Source organism: Triticum dicoccoides, chromosome 4A (genome assembly GCF_002162155.2).
Source record: "Triticum dicoccoides isolate Atlit2015 ecotype Zavitan chromosome 4A, WEW_v2.0, whole genome shotgun sequence".
Lineage (NCBI taxonomy): Eukaryota > Viridiplantae > Streptophyta > Magnoliopsida > Poales > Poaceae > Triticum > Triticum dicoccoides.
The window spans coordinates 306,963,467-306,970,830 of NC_041386.1; the positions used below are offsets into that span (position 1 = coordinate 306,963,467).

At 48.2% G+C, this 7,364-nt stretch overlaps 1 non-coding gene across 1 annotated transcript; it reads left to right on the plus strand.

Moving 5' to 3' along the window:
• Positions 1–5,194: 5,194 nt before the first annotated feature.
• Positions 5,195–5,268, plus strand: TRNAM-CAU. Its single transcript has one exon. It is a non-coding gene; the product is annotated as a tRNA-Met (tRNA).
• The last annotated feature ends 2,096 nt before the right edge of the window (positions 5,269–7,364 follow it).

The following is a 7,364-nucleotide window of genomic DNA, read 5'->3' on the forward strand; positions in this document are numbered from 1 at the left end:
GATAGATGAGAATATCGGATAAAGGCTTACACTCGTCACAAGCTACAACATGAATACATCAATACATCGCAATCATCATACAAATGAGTAGGATCCGACTATGGATAAAATCAAACGAAAAATAAGAATGACATCCACCCTGCTAATCCCAGGCTCCCGACCTGGAACCTATCCCTTGATTGAACAAGAAGAAGCAGAAGAACTCCAAAACAAGAAAGCATCGCTCTCATGTCAGATCATTGAATTAACTGTACCTACACATGATGTTGTAGAAAACTATGAGCCACGAGGACTCAGCGATCCCATTACCTTGGTGTTGGTGCAACAAACCCTAGGTCTGTTGACCAACTATGCACAGGCGCAAGATCAAGATTGAAGCACCAACTTAAGTCAGAAATTAAAGAACCAAGAGATTTGAAGAACCAACATGCAGCTCAGAGGGACCAAGATCGAGCCTAAGGAGCAAGATATTGGCAAGAGAAGGGCCTCCCTTGCCGGGCAGGCGAGCCCGACAAGGGGCGAGGCAACCACCAGAAGCAAGCAACCGAGGCTCCCCAGCAGAGCCTGCCGAGGCTCGCGAGGGCGGAACCACCCCACCAACCAGTCAGGAAAGACCCACGTCATCAATCAGTGCGGTGTCAAGCCGCAAAATGATTAAGTGGTAGTCGTTCGCCACATGGCAGCTGTCGGTGTCAAAACCGGCGGATCTCGAGTAGGGGGTCCCGAACCGTGCGTCTAAGGAGGATGGTAACAGGAGGCAGAGGACACGATGTTTTACCCAGGTTCGGGCCCTCTTGATGGAGGTAAAACCCTACGTCATGCTTGATTATTCTTGATAATATGAGTAGTACAAGAGTTGATCTACCACGAGATCTGAGAGGCTAAACCCTAAAAGCTAGCCTATGGTATGACTGTATCTTGTCCTACGGACTAAAATCCTCCGGTTTATATAGACACCGGAGGAGGCTAGGGTTACACAAGGTCGGTTACAAAGGAGGAGATATGTATATCCGTATTGCCTAGCTTGCCTTCCATGCCAAGTAGAGTCCCATCCGGACACGGGATGAAGTCTTCAATCTCGTATCTTCATAGTCCAACAGTCCGGCCAAAGGATATAGTCCGGCTGTCCGGAGACCCCCTAATCCAGGACTGCCTCAGTAGCCCCTGAACCAGGCTTCAATGACGATGAGTCCAGCGCGCAGTGTTGTCTTCGGAATTGCAAGGCGGGTTCCTCCTCCGAATACGCCACGGAAGAGTTTGAATACAAGGATAGCGTCCAACCCTGCAAAATAAGTTCCACATACCACCGTAGAGAGAATAATATTTCCACAAATCTAATCTGCTGACACGTTTTGGCAGCATGACATCACGCCATGGCCCGGTAATTATTTGAACCATTTTTCTTTAACCAGCCTCGCACATAACGCGAGGCGGTTTCTTGACACATCTTGTCAAAGCAGAGATCATGTTCCCCTTATCACGGGATTCTCATCAATACAAACGTGGGTAACCCAACCGTGCCTATTGGTATGACTCCTAGATCTTAGGTAAGTCTCGAACGGCCACGAGGAGGACGCCTGATATTCATCCCCTTTATAAAGGGACAAGGCTTTTTCTTTTTCCCTCTCGTGCTTAATCGAATCCTTCCCCCGCCTCGAGTTCTAACACCCAAAGCCCAGGTCAGGTGCTTCGGACCTTCAATCATGTCTGGATCCAGCCTTCAAGGCCGGTGGATGCCTTCCTCCATCACGGAGGAGGACATCAAGAAGTTGAGGGAGGCCAGATATCTGACCGCCGAAATTTCGCATAGGCTGCCCGCCCAAGGGCAGGTTGTCCCTACTCCCAAACCCAACGAGAGCGTTGTGTTCATCTCCCACTTCCTCCGAGGACTAGGCCTCGCTCTGGATCCCTTTGTAGGGGTCTTATGTTCTATTACAGGCTGGATTTTCACAATCTATCCCCGGATTCCCTTCTTCACATCTCGTCATTTATTGTCGTTTGTGAGGCCTTCCTCCGCATTACCCCTCACTTCAGCCTTTGGCTCAATACCTTCAATGTGAAGCGAAGATGGTCGAGGGGCAGTACGCAGCGTGCGGAGGTGCTCTAATGAGAAAAATTGCTGACGCTCCATGGCCAAAGGGTTCCTTTCCAGAGGTGTCCAGATTGTGGCAACAGGAGTGGTTTTACGTCACAGCTCCTCGAAGTGCCAAGTGGGTAGCTGCCCCCACCTTTCTCTCGGGCCCTCCATCACAACTGATGTCATGCATCAGCAGGGGGCTGAGCTGGGGTCCAGCCAAGGACGTGCCAATACTGCAGAGCCGTATTCGAGATCTCTTCGAGGGAGATTTCGGTCTGGTTATGGTAATGCAAGTTATGCTGGTTCATCGAGTCCAGCCTTGCAAACGCCGGCCCCTCCGCATGTGGGAATTCAACCCGGAAGGACCGTGCACTATTTAGAATTTCCTCGACATGACGCACGAGGAGATGTACAAATCATTTTTTGGACCCCAAATAGAGTGTCCGGACACTACCGAGGACGTGGGCCTGAGCTGCAACTGCCCCGCTGCCCAAGTAAGTAATCCCATGGCCGAACACACTGTCCTTTTATTTATCATGACATCATTCTGAAGAATCGCTCTTTGACTAGGACTGGATAACAAAGGCGAAGATGATCCGGTGTTCGGCCCCCCCTTCCTGAAGGCTTGGACAATCCGGTGCTGGAAAGAATGCTCGAGCAAGCCCCTTGTCTAGTGCCCCCAAAGGAAGATGAAGGGGGGAATAAAGAGGTAGAAAGCGGGCGAAAGCGGGCCTCCATCGCTGCCTATTCCAATCGAGGGAATGAGCGCCTCCGCGAGGGAGGATAACCAAGGGGAAGAATCTGACATTCTCTCTCCTAGGTAAGGAAGAGGACTACCTCTGAAGATATGGAAACTAAGGTTTCCAAACGGGGGAAGAAATCTTCACCGGAGGGTCCTGCCTCGAGGGCTACCCCGGCCGCACTATGCCCTCAAGGGGATCAACCCTCCACCGAGCTGTAAGTAAAAGGGTACTTAATAATGAAAATATCTCGCTTTGCTTATGAGGAAAATAACCGAAGCATTTATCTTGCAGTTTGGATCTTAGCCCTTCTCAGCAGAGCTCGTCTTCAGGGGGTCTTCTTCCAGAGATGATGGAGAGCGAAACGCCTCCCCCTGCCATACTGCCTCACGAGATAGGCGACCCCGAGGTGTCGCCGCAGAGGGTTTCTCCTGATCCGGCAAGGCTAGAAGGTAATCCTATGGCCACCCAAAGTCCTCGGTATCTGGCTCTTGAAGAGAGCAATCAAAAGAGTCCAACACCGTCTGGTGTGCGGTCGGACGTACTGAGGGATCTGCTAGAGTGAGCGACTATCTCATAAGAGCACCGTACATTGATGGGTACGGTGATTGAAAGGATTTCGTCCGCCAAAAGTGGGTTGCATGAAGCCTTTATGAGTCTATTGACGGGTTTTGAGGTACGTGAAATGATGTACATTTTTGACAGTACCACATATTTTTAGATGTGCCCTGTGTAGATAGTAGCCCCCGAGACTCTGGTTGTCGTCGAAAACAGCGGCAAACAGAGGATCATAGTCCCAGGTAATAACCAGACCGCCTATATGAGCAGGTGGTTGAAGCTCCGGTGGCTAGCCGGACTGAAGGGTTTGCCGAACTAAAGCGGCAGCTAGATGCGGCAGATGCCGACATCGTGCTTGTCAACAAGCGGCTTGACGAGGCACAGGGTAGGTGATTTTTCTGGTGATTGTCACGTAATAAGAGCAGCATGATGCCAATATCTTTAATGTGTTGTGACTGCAGATGGAGCTGCCACCGTGGAGACCCTTCGGGCGGAGCTTGCCCGAGCCAAGGAGCAAGCAAGGAATAGCAATGCAGCCGCTTTAAAGGTGGCCGTAGAATTAAGGGCCAAACAAGCCGCGGATTGCGAGAGCAAGGAAAAAATAGCCAAGATGGCTGCAGAGTTAAAAGCTGCTGCTAACCGTTACCAGTTTCTTGAAGAAGAAAACCGGGCGAAGGCGACGAACCTGGAAAAGGCCCGGGTGGCTGCCAAGGAAGCCCGCTCCCAAATTAGAGCGACGAAGGAGGAGCTGCATCAAGCTGCCGATATTGTATCCGGGAAGCCCTTCTTGTTGCAGACTAAGTTCGGGGATCCGAAGTATGCACTCTAGACCGGCTATGGAGTTCTATGGACGCATACGTGGATTTGGCTGCAAGTGCTACTGATGCGGCCGAGTACTTCAAGGATCAGAAAGATTACGAAGTGGAAAAACTATTTTGGTCACAGTTTCATGCTCCAGCCCGCCCGCTGCTGTTGAATGAGCAAATGGCCGAGTGGGCCGAGCTCCATAGATTATCCGGACTTGCCATGAGGTCCGTTGTGGATCATCTGTGGCCGAGAGGGCCAAGGCCGAATAGCTAATTTGGCTTAGTGCAACAATTCCTTGGTGTTGTGCCACACATCGATGATGTAAAGAGGTCGGCGTGCATAGAAGGCTCACGGATGGCCCTTGCCCATGTCAAAACATACTGGGAGGAGATGGATGCCACCACTGTTGTGGCACAGGGTTCGGCCATAGGCCGAGTGGCTGCCAAGCACTACTTTGAAGAAGTTCTTGAAGGCGCTCGTTCGATAGAGGCTCAGTGCTCGAAGAATATTATGTTTGAGTGACATGTATTCCCATTGTAAAAACAATGTTTTATTGAGTTCATCAAGGCTGTATTTATACTTTTGCCCGAAAGTACTATGATGCCTCCTGTGCGGCCATTTATGTATATATGAGCGCCCTTTACCATAACTTCTGCTCGTTGCAAACCTACTGTACGAATAGCATCTACTGCTGTTCTTTGACCAGCATAGGGTGATGCTTTTCTTGCTTTTGAATCCACAAGTACCGGCCGAGGACCAAAAAACCACCCGACCTTGTGGGTCTGTAACAGTTATAATGGTATTGTTGAAATAGAATTGGATCCATTCCAAATAGCGAGAATTAGGATTCTTGATCCCTCTCAATCTCTCTTTCAATTCGAGGATCCAGAGAGGTGTTTTCATAGTCATCTCTGAATATTTGCTATCTCGGAATATTTTCGATTTCATTTTTCTATGATATGTCTTTCTATATGAAAATTGGTTATTTACGATGTACGATGATCCCTGTTAAGCATCCATGGCTGAATGGTTAAAGCGCCCAACTCATAATTGGTAAATTTGCGGGTTCAATTCCCGCTGGATGCACACGAACGGGAACATTCCATAAGTCTATTGGAACTGGATCTCTATCCATGTATGAAGAGCTATCTCTCGAGCACAGGTTGAGGTTCGTCATCAATGGGAAAATGGAGCACCTAACAACGCATCTTCACAGACCAAGAACTGCGAGATCACCCCTTTCATTCTGGGTGCTGAAAGTATCCCTGATCCCACTGATAACGAGTAGGCCCAAATAATTCGATTTGGGTCGTTGCTGACCCATACCACATAGTTCCAGCAACTACGAAAGCTGCAAAAAACACAGCAGCGATACTACTGGAAAGTACAGTTTCAATATTGCCCATACGTAATCCTTTATATAGACGTTGAGGTGGACGGACACTAAGATGGAATAAGCCCGCTAATATACCTCCTATGGTAGGTCGCAAATTGGGGGAATTCGTGCCTACTCGGCATTTCACGAGTTATGAAAATGCAAGAAAGGATACTAAATCTCGTCGTTAACTGAATTTTGAATAGAAAGATTAAGAAGAAAAAAAGATTGTCAAAAAGGTAGAGGAGGTAGGATGGGCAGTTGGTCAGATCTAGTATGGATCGTACATGGACGATAGTTGGAGTCGGCGGCTCTCCGTGTTTTATTTGAGAACCCCTTGAACGCCTTATCAAAGGGTTCTCAAAAATTCGAGATAGATCTAATTATACTTTTTTACTTATTTCTGCACTATATACTTTTTTACTTATTTCTGCATTAATAGAGAAGACGAGTAAAAAAAGCAAACCTATTTAGGATAATAATTGGATAAGAGAGCCTCTACCCTGTCAACGGATAGGGAGAGAACAAAATCTGGATATAAGAGAATGGTTCGAAAATCGCTATTCCACCTTTTAGGTATCGTGAAAAGTGATACCTGTGAAGATCGTGCATTTCAGTCAAATTACTGCATTGCTGATATTGATCCCAAGAAAAAAGCAGTAGGTACAGCTAGTCCGTGAATAGCCAACATCGCACTGTAAAAATAGGATAGGTTCGATCTATGGTCATTGAGGGCCTCCTAAAAGTATATAACCTGAAAGATGGCAGTCGTTGGCTTCAGCCCCCACGCATATAATATGGGGGTGTTCGCAGAAGGCGCATGTTCACACTTGATCCAACGTCTTGGTCCATTTAAGGAGGTGATAGCGCAGCGAACTAGGCAATCAGACTATAATGCTTTAACACTTTCACTTAGCCAGAGGAGTTTGACAGTGGGGCTACTATATAGCCCCTGGTGGCTCCGCACTCATCCGAATTCGGGGTGCGTACATGCCTGGCCGGGAAACAGCCCTTCGTTAAGGCGGAGGAATCCCGAAGATTCCACTAGGTCATAGAGTGGTTGACCAGTCTCACGCTATATCATGACAGTCAGTTTTCGGCTTTCTCTACTGAGGTGCTTGTCCGGATGAACCAGGGCACAATCGCAGTAGTTCTCCTGGTGCCGCCTTAGCCGATAGAGCGGAACGTAAGGCAGCAAAACACAGGAGCCGGGCAAACCCAACATTTGACCAAAGACATGGTTCGGAGCTGATGCATATAAGGCCAAACTCATGACGCCAAACACTCCCTAAGGTATTCGGTCTTTATGGTGGAAACCGGGCTTAAGCAGTGCCCTTCGTAATAAGCCCCTGGTGTCCAAGTACGTACAATATTCTGACGTGGCCACATGCCAATACGTCAGCATCCTTCTGAATTGTACTGACAATCCGGGGGATGTATATCAACAAGAGACAGTAAAAAAGGTTTACGCAGGGTCTTAATCTAAAAAGAATCCTTGGAACGGGTCCCTGCTGCACATCTGCGCCTGTGTCTCCGTTGTGCCGTATCCTGGACGGGTGTAGCATGATGGTCATCTGTAAAAGAGAGGAACTTAGTTGAAAAGTTGTCGTGCAAAAAGGTAGGTTATACTAAAGAAACCATGTATAGTTCAAGATGAGTAAAGTTGAGCTTAATTGCCACTTGTTTGCGCGTGTTGAGCCCCTTGTATTGTAATAGGGGTATAGCCATCAAACCTGTATCAATTACATATAGCTGCGCCGGACTTGTCTAACCGCGTCCGTGGTCTTAACGACCTGTCAGATGCTTA